The following is a 22,814-nucleotide window of genomic DNA, read 5'->3' on the forward strand; positions in this document are numbered from 1 at the left end:
CAGATCTGAAAATCCACATTCTAACAGTTTGAATGCTAAATAATTAAAATATAGTAATGGATTTAAAACGGGAATACTGAACTCCATTTTTAACTATGATATCAGAAATAAACTGGCTCCTATAGGAAAATTCCTCAGAGTGTCTGTTTCCATTACCATTTTTATTCCCATGTAATGTTTCTAGGCAAGGTTCACTTGAGACCCACTTATTCCAAATAGCGATGATAAGGTTTTATGAATCTGAAAGCTAGTCAGTCTGAACTGAGTTAAATTTGCAGTGATGCCAGCACTCCGTCTCTGAATGTTAGCTCATGGGGAACAATGAACTTATCTCATTGCACTTCGAAATTAAATAATTAAAAACAATCCTTCCCTTCTCTCTCCCCCTTCTACCCCCACCGCCTCCCCCCCCCCTATTTCTTTACGGTTAATAATTATAATAACATACTCAGATGCAGGCAGTGTTATTATCTGATAATGCCTGAAATTTGAAATGGGCCTATTAGCCACCCGAGGCGAAATATAATTGCCCAGTTTCTGTGCACTATCAGATGGCAGATGATGTTGCTGAATGTTATTACTTAAGTATTTCAATTTTTCATATGGTAGAGAAATTAAATTTCAACCGTATACTGCAGAAAAACATTCTGGATTGAAGGGTGCTACTATCTGTGAAAGGTTGCAATGCTGGAACTGTTGCCCCCATAACCTTTGGTGGAATTGGTGCTTTGACAGCAAAGCTAAAGCTGAAGGATATTGTTGCTGAGAACTTTAACATGTGGTATACATTTTAGTATGCATTTGCACTTCCAAATAGGAATTACCACATGTCAGGTTTCCCAAGCAGGTGAGTCCTGAAACCATTTCATTGCTGGACTATTTATTTATTGCAATACAGTAGTTACACACCTCTAGCATTAGTCACTGTGAGTGAAATCACTTGTGGATTGATGGAAGCCAAGGACAAAAGTCCCTTTGATTTTGCTGGAACAAGGACTCCACTGTGTCTGTGTTCCAAAATATACACAGACTCTCACAAGAGGAAGAAAGGATTCACTTCTTTTCACTCACTGCTACTGATAAAAAAAAAAAAAACGCATATGTTGACTCATAACTAAATCCTGACATTGCAAACATCAGCCACATAACCTTCAGAGAGGAGAAGGCTTAGCTGTTGTGTACTAAAGGCTGTCTGGGTGCTTGATTTTAGTAACTGGGAATACTTTTTTTTCCAGCTTTTTTGGCTTCTTCAGGAAAAAAATCTATTTTGCCTGTCTTCTTCATGCTATGTGTTTCATTGGCTTCTCAGATACTGTTATTTATTTATTTTGTTTGTTTTGTTTTATTTGTTTGTTTGTTTGTTTATTTCTCTGAACAAGTTTGAATGGATTTGCTTTAATACTCTGGAGACCTCAGAAGAAGGAGAACCATCTTGTGGCCCCCTAGCAGGGAGGTGCTGTGGGGCTATGGGAATAAAAAAATAGCAAGACTGAGTTTGTTATTACGGCCTGATGGTGTGACAGAATGACAGTATCACTTGCAAAGAAAAAAAAAAAAAAAAAAAAAGAAGTGCAGCTTGAACAAACTCCAGTTACGCTGAAACGTTTGGAACTCCCTCCCAGTGGAACAACTCTAATAATGCTGGCTGGGTGGAAGAGATATTGGGACTTAGTAAATCAGCTTCACCTACAAGGAGAAACCATGCTTTAAAATAATCAGAACATACTGGTACATCTTTGTGCTACTGCCTAAGGTAGGCATGAAATAGTAGTTCCACTCTGTTACAATGTTATGGTTTTGTAGCACAGCTGAGAGTTAAGCTATTTAGAGAGCTAACTTTTTAAGCATGCTCAGGCTTTTAACTAAGGTTATGGTCAGTTTGTCCATATAAAGCTTCCACATTCGATGATTCCCTCTGTAACGTCCCAGTTACACAGCACTCATTTACAGGTGAAGGGCCAAGTGTTGACTGGGGTTTAATCTCCTGCAAAATTAACTATGCCAGTTTGTTCCCATGGGCTCTTGAAACTCTATGGGTGGCTCTCAGTTCTCTATGAGCTCATTTACCTGACTTCAGACCCTCTGCCTTTCTCTTTCCTTGAAAGAAAAAATAAAAAAAAAAAAAGCTTTTAAAATTGATTTCACTTGGAGAGACTCATATTATAAATGCTTCATTTTCACATTAAAATGCTAAATGCTAATTGAGAAAAAATAATTTATTTTAAAAAAGAAAATATAAATATAAATTCAATTTCTTCCCCCTTTCCTAGATTCTTTGGTGATCTGTTCCTTATCCAGACGGGTGCATTAATTACTCTTACTTATGAGTCCATGAATCAAGGGTTTGAGTAAGCCAGTGATCTTCAGCACCACTTAGGAAAGAAAGCCCTATGCTGACATAAAATTGTGTCAGGTGCACTCACAGAGCTGCAGGACTTGGCAAGTGTAGCTGTATTTCATGAGAGCTCAGTGAGAGCTAGGTATCCTCTAGGCTTCTCTAGGCTTTGTAAGTGCCTCTGGCGGTGGTAGTGATATTGATTGCAAAGAACTTAGCAAAGTACTGATGATGGTCAAAGATAACTTTGAAACGAATAAGAACATACCATCACTGCTTTTTTTTTTAAAACAAAAACAAAAACAAAGAAAACAAACAAAAAAAAACAATTAGTGATATGATGAAGTGATGATTAGGACCTCCTGAGAACAGAAATTCAAAAGCAGCCTGTGGAGCAATAGGTCTGAATTGCGGAGTGCGGAGAACCAGCTATAGCTCCCTGCCTTTTTCCTGTTGTAATGTCTGATGTGCAGGGCCCTTGGTTCATACAGAACAGCAATGGAGGGAAGCAGCAGATGGTGACATTGCTGGTTCAACAAGCTAGGAGGTATTCATCTTGCTGGTGGAGTGTGTGTACTTATGAACATAAGACTGTAACTTAAATACCTTTTGCTAATGATTTCTCAAATAGTATCTGTCATTCAGCTGCAAGAAAATGAGGTATTTGCTTTCTAACACAGAGGGGAAATGACAGTACTGCATCACTGCATGAAGAAATTATACTCAGAAATTCATTTAAGATGGGGCAAACTTGCATTTGGGAGGATGGATGTATGATGTGAAGGAGGACAGAACCCCACAGTATTTTGTTGCTTTTTAGTGTTAATGGATTTGAGTTAAAATCCATTTGAATTAGGCAGGACAAGAGGAATTCTGGATCTGAACCAATTTTCCAGGCTTAGAGAAATGTAATGTCTCTAGCAGGTCATAAGTATTTACATTCTTTTCCTTCTTCTTTGTGATTTTTCTTTCATATTTATTCATATTTCTTTCATATATTTCATATCTTGAACAGCTAATATGAAGTCTTGATGCTTTTTGTCTATACGGACACCCCGTATGCTAAGAGAATAAGTATAGCCATCTCCATTCTTGTAATGTAAACATAAAGAAGTCAACCCCAAATACAGGATACACAGGGGAGAAGCAGATTTATTTGCCCTTCAGCTCACTGGGAATCTGCATAACGCCAGGAAAAATCCATCTGAGACCCTAATTCTTCTCTCAGGGCATCAATAGAAATATGAAGAACTTCACTAGAAAGCAATTCTTTCAGCAACTGCAGGCAGGGGTACAGCCTGGATACTGGGTATGACAGGTCTGCAAAACTCACACATCCTGCTAACCTCTTTCTGCTGGACCTTGCTGCTAGTCTATGTAAAATTGAGGAGACTGGTACTTCTGAGAGTTGGGTTCACCGCATCTCAAGAGGAGAACTTTAAAAATGGAAGAGTGGACCAACTTACAAGTTGTGAACAGATAAACAGTTAGTAACTCAAATTCCTTTTTAATATTCGTCTTCACTTGTTTTGGAGAGGGGTTTAACAAGATTACTCAACAATTCTGTCTGAACACAGCATAATCAACTGTGCTTTGGCAAAGTTGTTGCCAAGCTACTCAGAAGCCCTTCACAACACATCAAGCTCCCAGAATGGTGTAGCTTGCTGTTGGCAAGGCTGTTTGATAGTCCACAGAATTTGGTGCCAGAACTAGAAAAAAAACAAAATAAACTGTAAGCTATAAAGCAAAAGAGAAAAAAATAAAAAAGAAAAATTATGCTCTTTGTAATTGAGTCAGCTTGTTGAGGGACATAAAAATCTAATAAATTGCTTTTGCATAACAATCAGTTGTCACATTGGGCTCTAATTGAGCAGCCAGATGGAGCCTTGTAGCTGTAGACAGTAGTAGTAGTATTCCTGGGACACACAAAGCCACATGAGGCGATGAACATTAGGATCGTCTTTCTATTAAGATGTAAGGAGAGCTCCACTTAACAGGCGAAAACAGATTTCCCAAACCAAACGTATTCAACTCAATGTGCTTCTCTTCTGTACATGGCAGATAGAAACCTTTCTTTTAATGGATACTTTCTGGGCTTATAGGTATTATCATGTACTCTGAAGCTGGTGCATGGGTGGTTTTCGAATGCCCAAATGACATGCAGGGTCTACAGGAACTTAATTTCCTTTCTAATATTTTTGCATGCACTCCATAAGCATGGCACTTCTAAAAGGACACTGACGAGATGCTTTTCATAAACGCTTTGTTCCTTAATGTTTATAAAAGCTCCTTGGGGAAACTGAAACTGAAATCCATTTCTTCAGTGATTTTTTTTTCCTCCATCTGGATACTTTGATTTATTTGGCTGTGGGCTTTTTATTAACAGCAGTAATATGTGATAATAAGAAACTGAGAGTATTTAACAACTTATCCCTAAAGGTAACGTAGCTCTGGGTAGAGTACTGGGCACAAAGTATTACTGTAATTTTAACACAAATAGGCAAATTCCATTTTGTGCCTGAAAAGTTTGGCAGCATTCTATCAAAGAGACAATTGAATCAAATATAGTCAAGATATAGTCAATAACACTGACCAACCAAAACTCTTTGGCCTATATATAAACTGTGTCTCTTTTCCTGTCTGTGCTCTCTAGGATCTTCTTGGTCCAAAAAGTTCATTGCCTTTGGAAAGTGAATAGAACCCCAACAGAGCCATACCAGTGCCTGTTTTAGGGCCAATTTTCCTGAATGTTTTCACAAATGACTTTGGTGCAGGACTCTAAGGTATAGTAAGCAAATTTGCAGACAATACAAAATTAGAAGGAGCTGTTGACTCTCAAGAGTGGAGAGGTCTTGCAGAGAGGTCTTGACAAATTTGACAGCTGGGCAACCATCAACAATATAAAACTCAACAAGAATAAGTGACAGATTCTGCACCTGGGATGGAGAAACCCTGGATATACATACAGCCTGGGGGATGAGAGGCTGGAGAGCAGTCTCATGGAAAGGGATCTGGGGGTTCTGGTTGATGGCCAGTTGAATGAGAGTCAATATTGTGCTCTGGCAGCCAGGAGGGCCAATGGTATCCTGGGGTTAACAGGCACAGTGTCACTAGCGGGTGAAGGAAGGGATTGCCCTTCTCTGCTCTGTGCTGAGGTGGCATCACCTTGAGTACTGCATACAATTTCATGTACCACAATATAAGAAAGACATAAAACTATTATAGTGTCCAAAGAAAGGCTACAAAGATGATGAAGGATCTAGAGGGGAAGAGTTATCTAGACTTCAGAAGTCTAGAGGAGCAGCGGAGATACCTTGGTTTGTTCAGCCCAGAGCAGAGCAGGCTGAGGGGAAGCCTCATGGCAGCCTGCAGCTCCCTCACGAGTGGGAGCAGAAGGGCAGGCGCTGATCTCTTCTTCTCTGGTGACCTAAGAGAGCGGGATGAAGCTGCATTGGGGTTCAGGCTGGATATCAGGAAAAGGTTCTTCACTGAGAAGTTGGTCAGGCACTGGAACAGGCTGTCCAGGGCAGTGGTCACAGCACCGAGCCTGCCAGAGTTCAAGAAGCATTTGGACAATACTCTCAGAAAAGTGATTTGACTCTTCAGCAGTCCTGCGTACAGCCAGGATTTGGACTCAATGATCCTTCCAACTCAGGATATTCTATGATTCTATTTTTATTTAAATATGTGCTTGTTGACAGGTGGGCAATTAAGAAACATTTTTGACTCAGGGATTTGGGTAAGAAACTGAACTTGCTGATTCTGTGCCTACCTTCTAATAAGAATTAAAGCAATGATAATCACTTCTCTAAGATTTGATAAACTCTCTGTTCAGCAGAGGAGAACTGCTAAGGATAGCTTATCTATGCTGCACTGCACGATTTTAACACAACGCCTGTTAAGACATGGTGTTCAGTTGTGACTGTGGAAATTGCACATCTGCCATGGGCAGCCACCCTTCCATTACAGCCCTGGTCTGTGGTGCTGTGTGTTGAGCCTGCCATATCCACCTCTCATAGATAGACATCAACCTCTGCTTCATTTCAGTGAATTCTTTGGCTATAGGTAAGATCTTCTGTCTTCATTGTCAACATTTTTTTGCAGTCTCTATCTCTGGTAGTCTTTGAATGGCATTTTTTTGCTGCTTTTCTCTTACCTTCACAGTTTGCTCTCATTTCTTCTCCCTTTTGTCTTTTTCTATTCTAACTCCTAGTATCATGGTTGGGCAGACTACTTATTAACAGCTGTCATATTCTTTCCCGTCCTCCTACTTCTAGTAGCTGAAAATCTCAGTGACAAACCTGCCCATTTCAGTCTTTGCTTGCAAGGATATGCTCTGAAGACTACACAGCAGCTAGTAAGCGTGAGTTGTTTTCCTTGAACAAAGACAATATTTGATAATTAAAGACCAAGCTGAAGTTCTTGTAAAAAAATAAAAAAAAAAGTTTGTTATCAGAAGTCACCTTCATTTCTCTTCTTGGAAATTTCTCTACTTTCCCTTTCGGTGTAATTTAAACAGTTATAATTTGTCCAATCTGTCTTTGACACTAAGGCTTCCTACTAAGACAATGATAAAAAGGATTAATTGGAATTGTTTTCTATTTTATATACATTATTATACTGAAGTAACATATATATTAATATTTTGTAATAATTCTAACAAAGTTAGATTAAAACAATGCATTGATAATAGCAAGTAATGCCTAGTACATTTTCAATTAATAGCCTGTCTGAAAATGGATTCATTGTCAAAGAGATGGAACCTAGTTATTATCTAGTCATTTCTTAATGATTGAGTTAAACTGAATGAGTCTGCTTTGTTCCTGTGAAAAACTGTCAAAAAAAAAAAAAAAAGATTTTTTTTGGCCACATCACAAGCAAGGACATTCAATCTTGTATATACCTGCAAGAAGACTGTCCCCCTTTCAGGTATTCTTTCCCTGTATGCATTTCTGAAACATTTGAAAAAGTCTCTTTTCCTCTACCATGAATAAGCATGTGTTGTCACTAGTGCCAGAAGCATGCTAATTATTTGTCATTTGTTCTTTTTTTCTCCTGACCACCACTTTCCAAATGCAAGAATCTAGAGTCTGGACAAAGAGCATGCAGAGATTATGAGAGAAAAAAATTACTTTCTTTCAGAGTGTTGCTGAATCTTTTAATTAATACCATATTTTTTCAAATATTTACTTTCTTCTTCTGATCAGGGACAGCCCTTCAAAGTAAAAATGCTGGTCCATTGCTATTATGTTGTCATGTTAAAAAATAAATAAATTTAATTTTAACAACTGCTTGGCTTTTCCCCTTGCGATTATAGTTTTGTTATGGCTTTTAATCTCACCTTTTACTGTGCTTTTTATTGTTGAGATTATGAATCTGAGATTTTCAAATTCACAGATGAGAATGTGTAAGCCTTTGGCAATGATCTGTATGAGAAATTTTGAATGCTACAGATAAACAGTTAAACTTGAAATTTCTGGGAAACGATCTGTATATGAAACTTTCTGAGATTTATCATTAGTGCCTCCAGCCATCATCCAGGCATACAATGAGCTCAGAGTTTGCCTCATGTTTGTGACCCACTCCTGGAAGTGAGTTTGTTTTCTTGCTAAGACAGTGGGCAAAGGCAGTAATGAGTGATCTTTTTGCAATAGATTGAGATGCCTTGGTCTCAACTGTCACTGAAGGCTATTAGGTGGCAAGTTCTCAAGTGTTGTCTTCCTCTTCGAAGTTGCTCTGAGGTCAGCACTTTGGTGTCTGTATATGAGTCCACACTAATGGGAACATCTGCTAATATGTTGTCTTGCATTGACTATATCCAGCTGAGACTGTTAAACTGGGGTTGTCTTTTTCATCCTACACACACCAGCTTGAAATGTTAGACCACAAGTAACTAGTCTACTGCTGTGCATAAAGTCTTCCTAAAGTGAAGCCCCTGTAAAACATCTAATCTCCCCCTACCATGGGAGGCTGCAGAGATATCTGGAAGTACTTCCCTGGCTCCTGCTGACCATACAAGCAGACGGGGTCTGTGATGTACCTACTCTCGGCGCAGTCCCTTTATCATACCTTCGGAGCCTTTTGCAAGATAAGTAGCAACTGGTCCTAACAAAACTTGTTTCCAGAGGAGTCTGAAGTCATGTGTCAGGAGTATGTGCTTGTTCCATGCTCCTATGTGTCAAAACACAATTTCAGCCTTGGAGAATCAGGATTCACTAATCGTTCATTTTAAAAATTTTAGTTATAAACATATTTATAACATTTATGTCACATCAGTTAAAACCACGCACGCACACACACACAAAAAACAAACAAACAAACAAAAAAAATTGAAAGTGCCTCAGTTTTTGTTGCTACCTTCAATTATAGAATGTAATAATAATAAACATTGTTAATATGTCCCAAATCTTAGAACCTAACCAGCCTATCTCAGCCTTGCAGTAACCTATGGTAATCTCCCCTCTCCATACTCGCTACTGGCAGATGGAAAACCCAGGGAAAAATAGCAGTGAAAAAAACTCCTCAGGCAATGGTGAAAGATACATCCATATGACTGTCTTGAGCTGGAATTTTTCCATTGACATGGTTTTACCCAGGGAAATACACAATTTTGCAAAAAAATATAATAATAATAATAATAAAAAAATCTCATGGCAAAATTTTTATTTTGCACTTCCTCATTTCCTGGCTGGCAGTCATGAAGAGCAGAAATGAAATTCTGCCTTTGAACTAAGGAAGGAAGCTGTATATGTGGCCACCCAGCTGTTGATCTGTATCTGTCAGATTTAATACGTTTTGCTACTCAGTAGTGGAAGTGGCAAACCTGAAACTTCAAAATAATATACATGTCCAGATTACATTGTAGATTTCTTGCCAGATGTCTGATAACAATCTCCCCAATCCATTCCATCCATTCCATGTTCCTGTCACTGAAGACCACAAACTGCATCTTAACCACACATCTCACCAATATCTGAAAATGGAAATTGTATGTGCCTTTGTGTGGCCTTTCTCATCTTCATCATCTTCCGCCTCCACAGAGTTGTTTTTTTTTTTTTTTTTTTTTAATTAGGTTATGTTAAAAAAAAAAAAGCTGCTATAAAATGTAGAATTAAATTAAAAGAAAAAAGATTGGCAGTTTTACTGTTGGAAGAATGACTTCAGGGCATGGGTTTACCTGAAATTCTTCTCCTGAGTATTTTCTAGAAACCCATTTCTAGTGAAAAAAAGCCACAACATTGATCTTTTGATGTGTGCAGCTCAATGCTTTTTTTTTTTTTAAGAGTTCTTTATATGCTGTCTTTTACTTGGTCTAGAGTCTAGGTTTTAGGATCTAGAGGTATTTTATGAGCTGAAATAAAGCATTCACATCCAAATCACTTTTGTTGTAACATCATCTTAAAATTTCTTTATCAGTCATGTAACTTTCCCAGTTCTTTTTAATTTTCTCACTTAAATGATATATATTGCAAGAAATACAGATTCCTGTCAGAAAATAAATAAATAAAAAAAAAGAAAAATAATAGTTACAGGTGAGTGAGTATTCCCGGTTTATTCCTCATGTGAAATTAATGTAGTGAAACACATAAATACATACAAAGCAGTAAAAATTAAAAAAAAAATAAAAAATTGTGATTCAAATTCTATTGTCAGTCAAGTTGTTGTATACCCAGAGTAATTCTACAGATTGCTGCAAAGCGGCATTATTACTTTTGATTTATTCCAGTATAATTAAGAAAACATATGTCATCAACTCTAATGGAAGCTACTATCAGAAAATTTAAACTGGAGAAATATGGCTTAAGGTAGTTTCTAACTGAATGAATTGTAATATGATTTGGTATCAATAGGAGAAGAGATTTATTGCTAGTATACTTTCATTGTTACCTAACTTTGTATTCTAGATATCAAGATATCCTTTTGGAGCTGGCTGGAGCTGGCTCTGATCTGACATGCGGCTGCTGCTGGGCTCTGCTCACAGAGGCCACCCCTGGAGCACGCTTGCTACCAAACCCTCACCAGGTTCTGCATCTGGGACGAGCAATGACAGATGCAAATACAGACTGGGAGATGAGTGGCTGGAGAGCAGCTCAGCAGAAAGGGATCTGGGGATCTGGGATCTCTGACTTGAGATGACCAGCAATGTGTTCTAGCAGCCAAGAGGGCAAAGCATATTTTGGGGTGCATTAAGCACAGCATATCCAGACAATCAAAAGAAGTGATTCTCCATTTTTATTGTATTTATTTATTTATTTTAGCATTGGTGTGGCCTCACCTTGAATATCGTGTACATTTCTGGGCTCCACAAAACAAAAGGAATCTAAGGTCCTTGAAAGCATCCAGAGGAGGGCAACAAAGCTGGTAAAATGTCTTGAAAGCATATCCTATGAGGAGAGGCTGAGGGCACTTGGATTGTCTGGTCTGGAAAAAAAAAAAGACAGTGAGAGGTGACCTCACTGCTCTCTACACCTTCCTGAGGAGGGGAAATGGAGAAGGAGGTGCCGGACTCTTCTCCCTGTTAACCAGTGACAGAACACACGGGAACAACACAATGTTGCACTGTTGGAGATTCAGATTGGACATTAGGAAAATATTGTTTACTATGTTAGTTAGATGTTAACTAACTAACTGTTGATTAGCCCTGAAGTTGTCGGGCAGTTGGACTCAATGATCTCTGAAAATTCCTTCCAACTGAATTATTCTAAATAGATTTCTTGATGTGCTTTTGTTTTGTGAATTATGATTCCTTATGTCATCGCTGTTTGCCATGTTTCAAGTCACACTTTCAAAATCACCAAATCACAGAATCATCTAGGTTGGAAGAGAACTCCAAGATCATCTAGTCCAACCTATGACCTAACACTAACAAGTCCTTAACTAAACCATATCACTAAGCTCTACATCTAAACGTCTTTTAAAGACCTCCAGGGATGGTGACTCAACCACTTCCCTGGGCAGCCCATTCCAAAACCTAACAACCCATTCGGTAAAGAAGTTCTTCCTAATATCCAACCTAAACCTCCCCTGAACCTATCCCATATTTTGCTAACAAACTTGCAGAGTATTACTGCAGACTTGCTAGACTCATAGAAGTAGACATCTTTTTGTCATTCATTCCTCATTACGTGTTTGAGTCAGTCAGGCCTTATTCTGAATTATTTCAAACACACTCTCATACTTGCTGAATAATTATTAAATGCTCTGGCCTACAATAGAAAACTTTAGATGGCAGTATAAGCATGGCTTGGTGTGAGATTTTTGGGATAGTCCCTGGATCTGCACTGTTGCTGATTCTTGCTAAGTATGAAGTGGCTGCCTGCACTTCAGTCTTAGAAACCAAATTAAATGTCACTGGCCGCTTAGTCAAGCACCATGCATCTGCTACAAAATCTAGTGATAAACTCGCCAGAAAAGGCTATACTTCCGTATTCAATTTATTTTTGTATGAGGAATAGGGAATAAATGTCAAATTCACAGAGAGAGACTGCTGTTTCCCTACAGAAATAATTAGATAGACCTTTCTTGACTTCTGGACTACAGAGTAAAATACTTCTTCTATGTAACAGTGCCCTTTGTGCTGTTTTCAAGAGTCAGTGACTGATGTCTCCTCTTGCTAAGGCACACTTCCCTCTGTGATTAAATATTTATCACAGTGAGAGGCCAGCAGAAGGACTAAGTGCCTCCAATTAACTATAGTGGAGGTTCATAAGGGACTACAGGACACATATAAATATTTTAAAAGATCAGGTCAGAGCAATGTCCATACCATGCCATTTCCCTGTAGATCGGGGTGCATTGTTTGTTGGTAAGCAGGTGCATGTCTCCTTACCAAAAATTCCACTTCATTTGCTGTGCCTTAGTTATAAATCAGGTGGTAAATTACCACATTAATCATGCATATGAAGAGCTCTGCTTTGCCTGATGATTATGAAGGGCAAGCAAAACATAATTAAAAGTGCTGAAATCTGTTTTGTTTTTCCTGGGTATTGTTATTTTTTCCAGAGTTCACACACAGGATGGAAATTTCATATTTAATTTTCTGGACCAAGAGGTGTCTAAATTTATGAGGATCTTAGCCATATGGGGGCCCCCTGTGATTTCTTTCATCAAGAAACAAAAGACAGGATGTCTTGCCCTAGGTCTGCTACCAAGAACGGGAGGTAGGTAGAGTGGAGCCAGTAATATTCTCCTGAGCTGGCTGCTGATCTAGGGCATGAGATGGTGCTTCGGGAAGGCTGGTATTGTAGAAATGATTGGTCATTGAGAGGGCTTTGGAGCTCAGGGTCACTCGTAGTTTTCTGACTTCTCCAGTGTGAAGAACATCTCTAGTTCGGGATCTAAATCCCACAGCTATGGAAATCTTCTGGTCTGTCCGTGCCCCGGGGAGAGCGTCTGCAGACTCCAGGCCTTGCACTTGTTTTTGGTAGTAGACTGAGCTGTGAAGAAAAGAAGCACTGACTCTTGCAACACTCTTGGAGAATCAGAAATAATTTGTTTTATACTGAAATGTGGCAATGTAAATAAATACTGTTGTGGAGGTGATCAGGGAACTAGGCTTCCTGAGACCCCATGCGCATAAAGGAGGAGGGAGTCAACTGCTGTGGGCTTCCAAGAGAGTGGGTGGAGCAGCCCACACCTGTCAGGCTAAGAAAGTGCTGTTTATGCTTGTGGGACCTTTCTTCATGAACTTGCTTTGCAGTTAGGTGCTGAAAGATATTTTAGTGTTGGTTATTTCTGGTGGTCAACAACCTCCCTCACCCATTTAAGATTTTTTTTTTTTTCCTGAAAAAACGGTGGGACATCTTTTTTTTCAGGCTAAATACAGAGGAATTTGAGGGACTGTGAATGCTCTGAAGCTTAATGAAAAGTTTGGGCTTCACTGTTTGGATGGTAAGAAGAGGTCACTACCATTTCTTATATTTAACATAGAGAGGACAATTTTAAGGGTGGGTTTTCCTGAAGCAGAGGAGGTAGCCTAGCACAGGAGCTTTTGTAGAGCATCCTTTGCAAACTGTCCTCCTCAGGACAGGTTTTTTGTTTGTTTGTTTGTTTGTTTTTTGTTTTTGTTTGTTTGTTTTAGTTGGAAAGGTATATTAAAGAAAACCTTTTTTTTTTTTTTTCTGGAAATAATGTTGATGGAAAATTTTCCAGATATACTTAGACAAGAAAAAAAATAGAGAGAGGAACAGGAATAAAGAAAGAAGAGGGAAGTAGTGTCAGGGAGCCTGGATTTAAGGGTTAGGGTAAGAGGGTTTGGTTACGGAAATGAAGCAGAATGTGATTTTAAGGGTCATTATGTTCCTTGGAAATTGTAATGTGTCTATAGGAGGGAAGTTTCTCCAGTCAACATACCCTGTTTTCAGCTGTGATTGAATCCTACCTGCCTCATGTGCTACAAATATCTTCCTTAAATATAAATCAGAAAGGAAAAGGAGCTGCAAAGCAACAAATTATATCCTTCAAAAATTCAGAAGAATTAACATAGTAATTAGTCTTAGAAAAGAAAGTGCACAGGCTTTTACAGCTTTGATTTTACAGAGAAGAATGAAAGGAAATGCTTGTTCTTGCTGATGAAACTCAGAAGATACAGAAGCCAAATCCTTTATCAAATTAGATAAGTTGCCAGAAATATGTAGAATTCCCTTAGGTCTTACCTGGGTCTTTTCATCTGGAGATGTCAAAGAAGTTTCAAGAACTGCTTTCATGTTGACATCTGGGGCACTGTTTCTTAAAATTACTTTGTAGAAATATTTTGGCACACAACATCACACAAGTTAGATCTTGTAAAACTAGAGGTGTTGTTTAAATTAGAGGAATAGTAACATTCACCATAAATAACAATAGTCTGAAAAGTGGAACTGTATATGACCATAATTATTCACAAGCTTAGGATAAATTCTGAAAATTCTTTTCTCACAAAAGCTTTGTGAGCTTATAATGATACTCTGGGGAAAATATTAGCTGAGCAAACAGGTGCAGAAAATATCGGTTATTGCATTGAACAGTTTGAAAATGTGAAACAAATTCACAGGATGAAAATCTACTTCCTAATGAGAAGAGGTACAAGTGAAATGGCCACATGACTCAAGTGAGGATAAAGGCAAAGCAGAGTGTTAACAGAATATTTAATTCCCAAAACTTCAAAGCCAAGTACCTAATGCAAACAACTCAGAATGGAATAGGTACATATAACATGGTATAAGGTACTGTGAGAATCTTGTCCACGTACAGTATGCTTAAGCTGTTTTTGTTTTTATTTTTTGTTTTTGTTTCTGATTCATGAAAATAAATTAAGAACTGTTCACATCTTTCATGTTAGATAAAAGGTTGTGTAACTACACTGCTGCCTGCATTAATTGTTGCATGAAGTGTGATGGAGTCAAAGAAATTATGTATACAAACTGAAGAAATAATAAACCTTGCATTTAATTTTTATCTGTCAGAGTTTTGAATGTGTTTCAAAGTAACCATAGAGCATGTCATTCATAAGAGAAGTCTAGGACAAGCACAGTGACTGTGCTGTGGAATGACAATTATAGTAGGGTTCAACTTGTAACAACATTAAGAATCATTTATTTATTTATTTATTTATTTATTTTCCCCGCATGAATCACAGATTCTTAGGCTGAAAGGCTGAGAGGAGGTACTCTGAGTAATATACCCCGACCTACCACTAGGTTTAGGACAACTGTTGGTATTTTATTTGGACATGACAAAAGCATGAGGGGCTGTATTGAATTTAGACCGAGTTTTGTAAAGAACAATGAGAGATGTAAAATTACAAAAAGAAAATAATGGCGTTACACATCTTACTTTTATATTCTGAATGTTAGAAAGGTATGTTTTCAATGACTGGGAGAATTACTGAAGGGTACATAAAGAGCTGTACTGTTTCCACAGAGGTCCAAAGAAAAGTGGTGGTTGTGGTAGTAGGAAATGTGGATCAGGTTATAATGATTGCACCTTCTGGTGCCAGGTTCAGAACAGAGCTGGATGGTAAAATTAGTAAGGAAGGTGAGGTATATAAATGTACAGGATGGTCCAGAGGTACTACCTATATTACTTCTAGTTTATGTGAGAGAAACATATTTTTGTCCTTTTTTTTTTTTTTTTTTTCATAATAGTATATCTTAATGGACAAACCTTGCAGTTTCTTCAGAAATAGTGAACCTTTCATCTCAGTGAGGTTATTGTCTTAACAAAATTTAAAACTGGTATTTTACGTGGATTGTAGCGTTATACAACTAAAAAGCAGAATTTTTGGAAGCAGTGTAGCCTCAGCCACAGTTCCTGTGGGATAATACTTCAGGATTTTGTCAATTTCTTTTGGTCAGGAGTGCTGGACTAAATACATCTTCAACCCCTGAAATAGGTTGTTATCCTCGCTAACCCTCACAGTGGCTACTGGAGACATCTGAACATCAGTTCTGAGCAGACGCAGGTAGCCTGAGTATGGGCTGCATGGAGTTACGTGGTATATATAGCATAGTATATATGGCATAGCAAATGCCAACCTGTCACAAGCCTTAAGGAAAAGGGAATGAGTGAAATCACAAATGCCCATTTGTGGTTGACATTGTGATTGACTAAACAGCTCAGGAACACAAGGGACAATGGACATAAACTGAAATGGATGTAAGAAAAAGACTGGTTGTAAGGAAAATCTTTCATACGCATGAGGGCAGCCAAATAGTGAAGCAGAGGCACAGAAGTATCATGCAGTCTATGCGCACGGAGGTTTTCAAGAGCGAGCCATCAGCAGCTTGGTCTGCTCCCATGGCTGGCCCTGCTTTAAGAAGGGTGTGGGACTTGTCGACCTTCTAGGATTCCTTCCCACTCCAGTTATACAACGATGCTGAAAGTGGATATTTATGGGGAAGCAAGTTCATGGATGTTGCTCAGAAAAAAAAAAAGAAAAAAATAATTGGGGGGGGGGAGAAGGGGAGGAGAAAAAAAGAAAAAAACAAAAGTAAAAGAAGGCTCTCATTTAATTTTGCAGTGCTCTAGAAACTAGCAAGATTGTGGTGTGGAAAATGCAGAAGAATAATAGTACAACTGTGTTTCACTGTATATGAAAAACAACCAAAAGAAGGTAAGTAGTTCCCTAAGCAAGAGATCCAAGAAAACCAAAGAGGTATGTATAAAAATATATTTTCTGAACTTGCATTGGTTAGAATTTCACTAATTCAGTCAGAGTGAACTAATATTGTGAAAAAGTCACCTTGGTCAAGTGGAATAATTAAATGGAAACATTTCTAAAAAGAATAAAATACTTGTTAAAGGATATGACAATCCTAAAGAAAATAAGCAGCTGGTAGTAGACTGAAGTGTGAGCAGCTACTCTGAAGAAAAAATAAATTAAATGCAATACTTTAGTTCAGTTTCAGTAAAGAGATCAACCTCAGTGTCTGGGTTGAACTTATGGTCACTTTGTTCTGTAATATTCAAGAAATGCTAAATCACCCAAGAATCTGAACCCTGTTCTTATAATAACACTAAAAGAAGGAAATTTTAGCTAATGTTTTTTAAAATCTGGGAACTCTTTTGAACTTATTTGTTTTGCTATAACAGACACAGTTTTCATAAAATGGAAATTTTCCGTAGTCATATGAGAAGATGGCACAAAATTTGTTCTCTAGATTAAATTTGAGGGGTGTCCTAGAAGCCATATGGGCACAGGTTATTGTTATACCTGTTGTCGGGATGAGAGCCCAACTGCTGAGGAGAGTGAGGACCTGGAGACAAAGACTGGAGTTCCTTGAGTTTTGCAGCACTGATGGAGAACACAAATCTGTGCTGAACGTACACCCATCCTTTCCAAAAGTTCTTATGCTGTTAAGTGAAATGGGAAAAGTCTGCCAATGTCAAAATATTGTGACTCAGTTGGCAATGTCAACCTAAATTTTGACATTTCTGAGGCATTTCTATGAAACTGAAGCCTTCATGAATCACTGGAAAGTGGATTTTTCATCTTAATTCTGCATATAAACAAACATTGAAATGTTTGAATTATCCATGGGATGAAAGCTAATTTTTGTCATCTTTATTCTATAATCAGTTTAGACACTGAATTGGTTTTAATGACTTACATAACTTCCTATGAGATATTTGTAATTTATCACTTGTTTCTTGAGCATGGTGAAATGGATAAATTTCTCTAATCTTAGCTTGACCTACTATGATCTTGTCTAAGACAAGTTCCATTTGCTTTCTTTCCTCCAGATAAGCATATTAGACCTTGCTTAGTAAGAGCTGTGAAGCACCATTGTGTATTAAGATCAGCGTTTATTTATTTATTTTATTTATTTATTTTTATAGTAGACTTTGATTTATACAACATTAGAAGAAGCACAGTATACAGCAGTGATTAGATCCTCGAGCTCCCAGTTGACAGGTTGTTGTCCTAGATGATAATCTGCTGTGTGGAACGGGATCTTCTTCCAGTTACCAAAAGTGTGATGATTTACTTTTTGTACAGAAGCATTCCATTGACTTACCAGTAATTGCTTGTGTCGTGAGATCCTCCAATAAGCCTACCAACAGGTCTGTGTCTGCTTTACCTCCTGTTAAGGCAAATGCATTTAGGTACCTATTTGGAGCCCAATAAAAAAAAATGAGTTTCTATTTATTGTTCTTGGTTTCAGTCCCTACCCTAAAGTCATTCTTTTCCTTGCAGGCAGACCAGTCCTGCTTTCAGGACAGGGGAGGAAACATGAAATGATCTGATTTTGATAAGCATGTTCCTACCTATCAGGCTTTGCTCTTTTCATTATTAGCATTAAAATCTCAGGGCAGAGCATATTTTGAAACATTTCCTTTATTAAGTGGAATACATTTCCTTAGACACCTGGCCAGCAATTTCTATGAGGTAGTGTATTCCCAGGCACAGTTAAGGTTCCTTTACGTATATAACAGCATTTAGAGACAGTCTTTCTGAGAAATCCATGTCAAATTTTAAAGTCATCTGATACTGGAGAGTTGGTATGTAAAGTCAGTGAACTCTGGAAAGTTAATCAGAGGGTCTTGCTGTGAATAATGGCAAGCCTCAACGTGATCAATAGCTATGTTTGGGGAAAAAAAAAAAAAAAAAAAAAAAAAAGAAAAAAGGGACCACACAGCTGATGTTAAAATAAGCACTTTTAATTTCCTTGTATCCATTGAGTTTTAAGGAACAATGTGCACTTATTAACAGATTGGATCTTAGATTTCATGCTGCATGTAGAAGTAACAGCTGATCTTCAGAATGGATCTCAGAAAATAAATATGGAATAGGAACATTATTCAAAGGGCTTAGGATTTTCATCTCTTTTGTCTCCTGTAGTGGTAGAATACAGATTGTTCTCTATCTTTCCATAGGTGTTATAAACAAAGTATTCAGTTACTCTGCTCTGATCTTCTAAGGAACATTAAAGGTCAGCAGAAAATCCACACCTGTTTTCAGTAGGCCACTCTGGATCTTGCTTCCACTGTTAATATCAGAAGCAAGTGTTTGAAACTATTCTAATGTGGTTCAAGTGTAAAAGAAAAGCATAAAATAAGAATTAGAGCTAGAGGAAGACTTTGATAAATGTTTCTTTCTTTGTAGAATGGTGTTTTTTTTGTTGTTGTTGTTTGTTTTTTTACATTTTAACCTGCTCTTGAAATGAACATATAAACTTTAATGAGAAAAACTATGTTATGGCATGAAGGAAAGAGAAAATAGATCTTGAGAGAAAAATGCGAAAACCTTCTGGGCCTTTTGCAGCATGGGAAAAAATGAAACAGTCTCATCTATTTGCAGAATGGCTCTAAGATGGGGAAGAGCTATGGCTTTATCAGCAAGACTATGCCCAAAGTGATGACTAGGAATGCAGTGAGCTGTGTAGGATTTATTTATTTATTTATTTATTTATTTATTTATTCTTTGTAGGATAGGTACTAATGGTAGAAGTCCGAAAGACATAGGATAACTGACCAAAGTCAGGCTAATTTGCAAAGATCAATGGTCTGACAACACTCATCTATCATCTTGAACATGTGTGCATAGTAATCAGTGGTCATCCATCTCTTTCCTGTAGATCGATTAATCTTTTAAATGTTGTAGGCTCACTACCCTAGTAAAGTACTTTTCATAATATCTGCACAAGCTTTTCTTTTTATATAAAACAAAAAGATAAAATGATCTAAAATGTATATGATGTGATTCTCTGAAGCCTAAACTGCTTGAGGTGTGAAGTCAGCTGACAGTAATTTTCTCCTCACATTTTGAGACTAGTATGTTTTAAATGTTTTTACCAGCAGTGATTTTAAATTTGGTTAAATAGCAAAATTTTAGAACTGGGGTTTTGGTTCATGAAGCTGAAAAACTTAATCTTGTGGGATGGCATAAATAAACAACACTGTCAGACTGACAGAGATTGGTGCAGTATGGAACTCACAGTTAGATCTATATCTTACTAGGGAAGGAACATTATGTGCAATCTGGATATGAAACAGGAAAGAAAGCTATGTTTTTACGTGCACCTCTGAACATTTAACTTGGCAATAAAAATGCCCATCCTCCTGGTAATGTTGCATCTCCATCTTGATCAGATGGACCTAATCAATTATCTTTCAAGAAAGACCTTCAGCTAGGTGGAATAAGTGGCCACCTGACACTTTATAAACTATCTCGATAAAAAAAGAATAAGAATTGTCCTTGGAATATCCCCCAGCATGCAAACTGCTTAGAGAAAAGCAATATCTTGCTGATAACACAACCTATGCATCTTTAATTAAAAAGGCTTTTAAGCAGGAAAAAAAGTAAAAATATTTAGATAAATTTTCTTACATAAGGCAAAAAATACCACTTTAGTGTATATGTTTTATGCATTGCATAAGAAATGCACCAAAAGCTGTGTTATCAGCAGGAAATTCTAAAATTGGCTCACTAATTAACTCTCATTAATAATAGTCTCATTTTGATTATTTTCTCTGACACACCTTGCTCTGTTCCAGTGCAGCATATTTTTATGAGAACAACATATTCCTCCTGACCTCCAGTTTCATAAGTACTTGCTGTAGAGTGAGTGAAGATAGATGGAGTAAGATATACTATGGGCATAACAGAAGAATTGAAGTCATATGACTTAGTGGTTTACATGTGTCTAGTATTCTTACAGTAATATATTACTAAATTATTATATATTCATTTTGTTGAATTCTTCAAGAGGAAAATACAGACACCTTAGTGAAGGCAGAAGTTAAGTCACAAAATGATGTAGCAGACTGGAAGCAAAGAACTCCATATTGAAAATATGTGAACAGATATTTCTTGTAGAATATTCTTTTCAGAAGATCTTTTACTGATGAAGAAGGAAGAACTGGATCTTCCTTGAATGTATGCTGCAATTTCTTCAGTACTTAAACACAGTTGTGTCCCAGAGTGATTAGCATGGTTGCAAAATGTAGACAATTTGCTGATGGTCTTCATCTAACAAATTCAAATCAAATCACTTTCCTGAACTAAACTCCTCACATAACTGAGAAGTTAATGCATAACACACAGAAAAATTAATATATATATATATATCTCCACTGCCAAAACTGGTATCTTGCTTAGTATCTCACTGGAAGACTGGCAAAACAAAGAACCCAAATGTTTCAAGTCTTGGTTCTGTTCCATAATTTTCACAGAAGATAAGTGTCACTATAAAACTGCCATTCAAGTTAAGTGGAGTTTGCATTTCATTTTGACTCTGAGGTGTCGATGTGCTGATTAGTTTTCTGATACAGCTTGGTTGTCAACATTTAAAACATTTCTTGGAAGTAAAAAAGATCATTTTGAACAGAAGGCATTCTGTTATACCTATATTTATACATATTTCCCTGCACCCTCAAAACCCAATTTTAAAGTGGCTTATTGGAAGAGCTGTCACCATCACCTTGGAAACTGGTCCATTGACAGCATGTATCAATCAGTCGTCTCACAACTATATAGCTGCCTTCCTTTTTTTAAAAAAAAAAAAAATTTGAATAGTGTCATGCTTTCCCTGAAAAGGCAAAAACAAACTAAATTTGTCAAGAACATTTTGGAGAGTGGCAGCTCTCATCAAGCATAATAACTGACTGAATTTTTATTTATTTATTTTTTAATTATGAGTGTTGTAGGTCATAAACTTAAAATCAGGGTGCTTCATGGCAGGGAGAAATTCCAGTCTGTGCTCCATAGGCTGTTTGTATTTTGTATGAAACAATCTTTTATGGTTAATCTATCCACCTGATATCTACTTGTCCTCAAAACGAGGCCATTTTACTGTAACCTTTCTTGCTGGGTGTGAGGGTGGAGAACATTTTTTCAAGAAGAGTTCATAGCTTTAACATGCTCTTGGGAGATATGTAGCTCAGAATCCCTTTAGGCTGAGGAATACAGTGAATGTGGCACTTCTGCGTTTCTGGAATCTGATCTATTTATGTAAAAAAGGTCAAGCCCTGTCCTATGGTAGCTGTGCTTTCAAAGGGGGAAAAAGCAAGCTGTTTCATTTTTGGAAGGGAAGGGCTGAAGATCTGTCTTCAGAGAGAGGAGTTTATCTTCTTTTGCACTATGTAGGGCAGGTGGGGCCTGGAAAATCATGGGGTTGAAGACATGTACTTGTTCACATCACTCCTGTTGCACTGGATACCTACTTCTATAATGCCCAAGGGGAGATCCCTAAGTACCTGTCTCAGCTTTACAATTTATGGTCCTGGACTTTGATCCTTCAAGCTGATCAATTCGCTGCCTGTCATTGCAGACTAAACCCTGTTTTGCAACTGGTCTTTAATCAGTCAATACTTATGAATACAAAAAACCTGATCTCAGATAGGACTTGCAAGTACAGGCTACAAGTTTTTTTGCTTCTGGATAAGAAAAACGAAGATATTTTCCTATGTTAGAAAGATGGCAAGAAGAAAAATGAATAAACACACCATCCTTCTTGCTAAAATATCCATATATTTTCTATGAAAATTGTATTGAATGAAAGTGCTTACAGGTCTATCATGAGCAAAGTGCATATTTGGCATATCTTTCAAGGGATACCATCAGCAAAATTTATTTCTGATTTTCTTATTGCTTGTTTTTGTAAGCATCACACAAAATGCCTTGCAGAAAGAGGATTAAAGGGAATAAATGTGTTTATCTTTTTTAATTTGCTTTCCTGGCAGAGTTTTGTGTATAGTCAGATTCTATTTCCCTGTGAAGTCAATTACTCTCTCCTTTTTTGTGCTGGTCTTTTACAAAGCAGTTGGGGACAGAGGGGTATTTTAAAATGTGATTGTAAACCCAGAGAAATTGGCAAGGGGACTCAGCAGCAAGAAAAGTGACTTCCATAGCTACTTTTAACTCTTTGTTATAGAATAGGCCGGTTTTCAACTTCATGATGTCTGTGGGCAGGTCCTAGCCCAAGGCAGCTCTCTGTGATGTCCCTGAAGACTCTGTCTTCATTTCCCATGCAGCTCCTTTAAAAGAAGATTGTACCTA

The 22,814-nt window shown here is 37.5% G+C and overlaps 1 long non-coding RNA gene across 1 annotated transcript in view; it reads left to right on the forward strand.

Annotated features, from left to right (window-relative positions):
• LOC136790064 (uncharacterized) overlaps nucleotides 1-22,814 on the forward strand; it is a 46,107-nt gene that overhangs the window by 1,574 nt on the left and 21,719 nt on the right. The window contains exon 2 of the long non-coding RNA XR_010829273.1: nucleotides 16,335-16,427. This is a non-coding gene — a long non-coding RNA (uncharacterized lncRNA). The remainder of the gene's footprint in view (nucleotides 1-16,334; nucleotides 16,428-22,814) is intronic.

This window comes from Anser cygnoides, chromosome 2, assembly GCF_040182565.1.
Source record: "Anser cygnoides isolate HZ-2024a breed goose chromosome 2, Taihu_goose_T2T_genome, whole genome shotgun sequence".
NCBI lineage: Eukaryota > Metazoa > Chordata > Aves > Anseriformes > Anatidae > Anser > Anser cygnoides.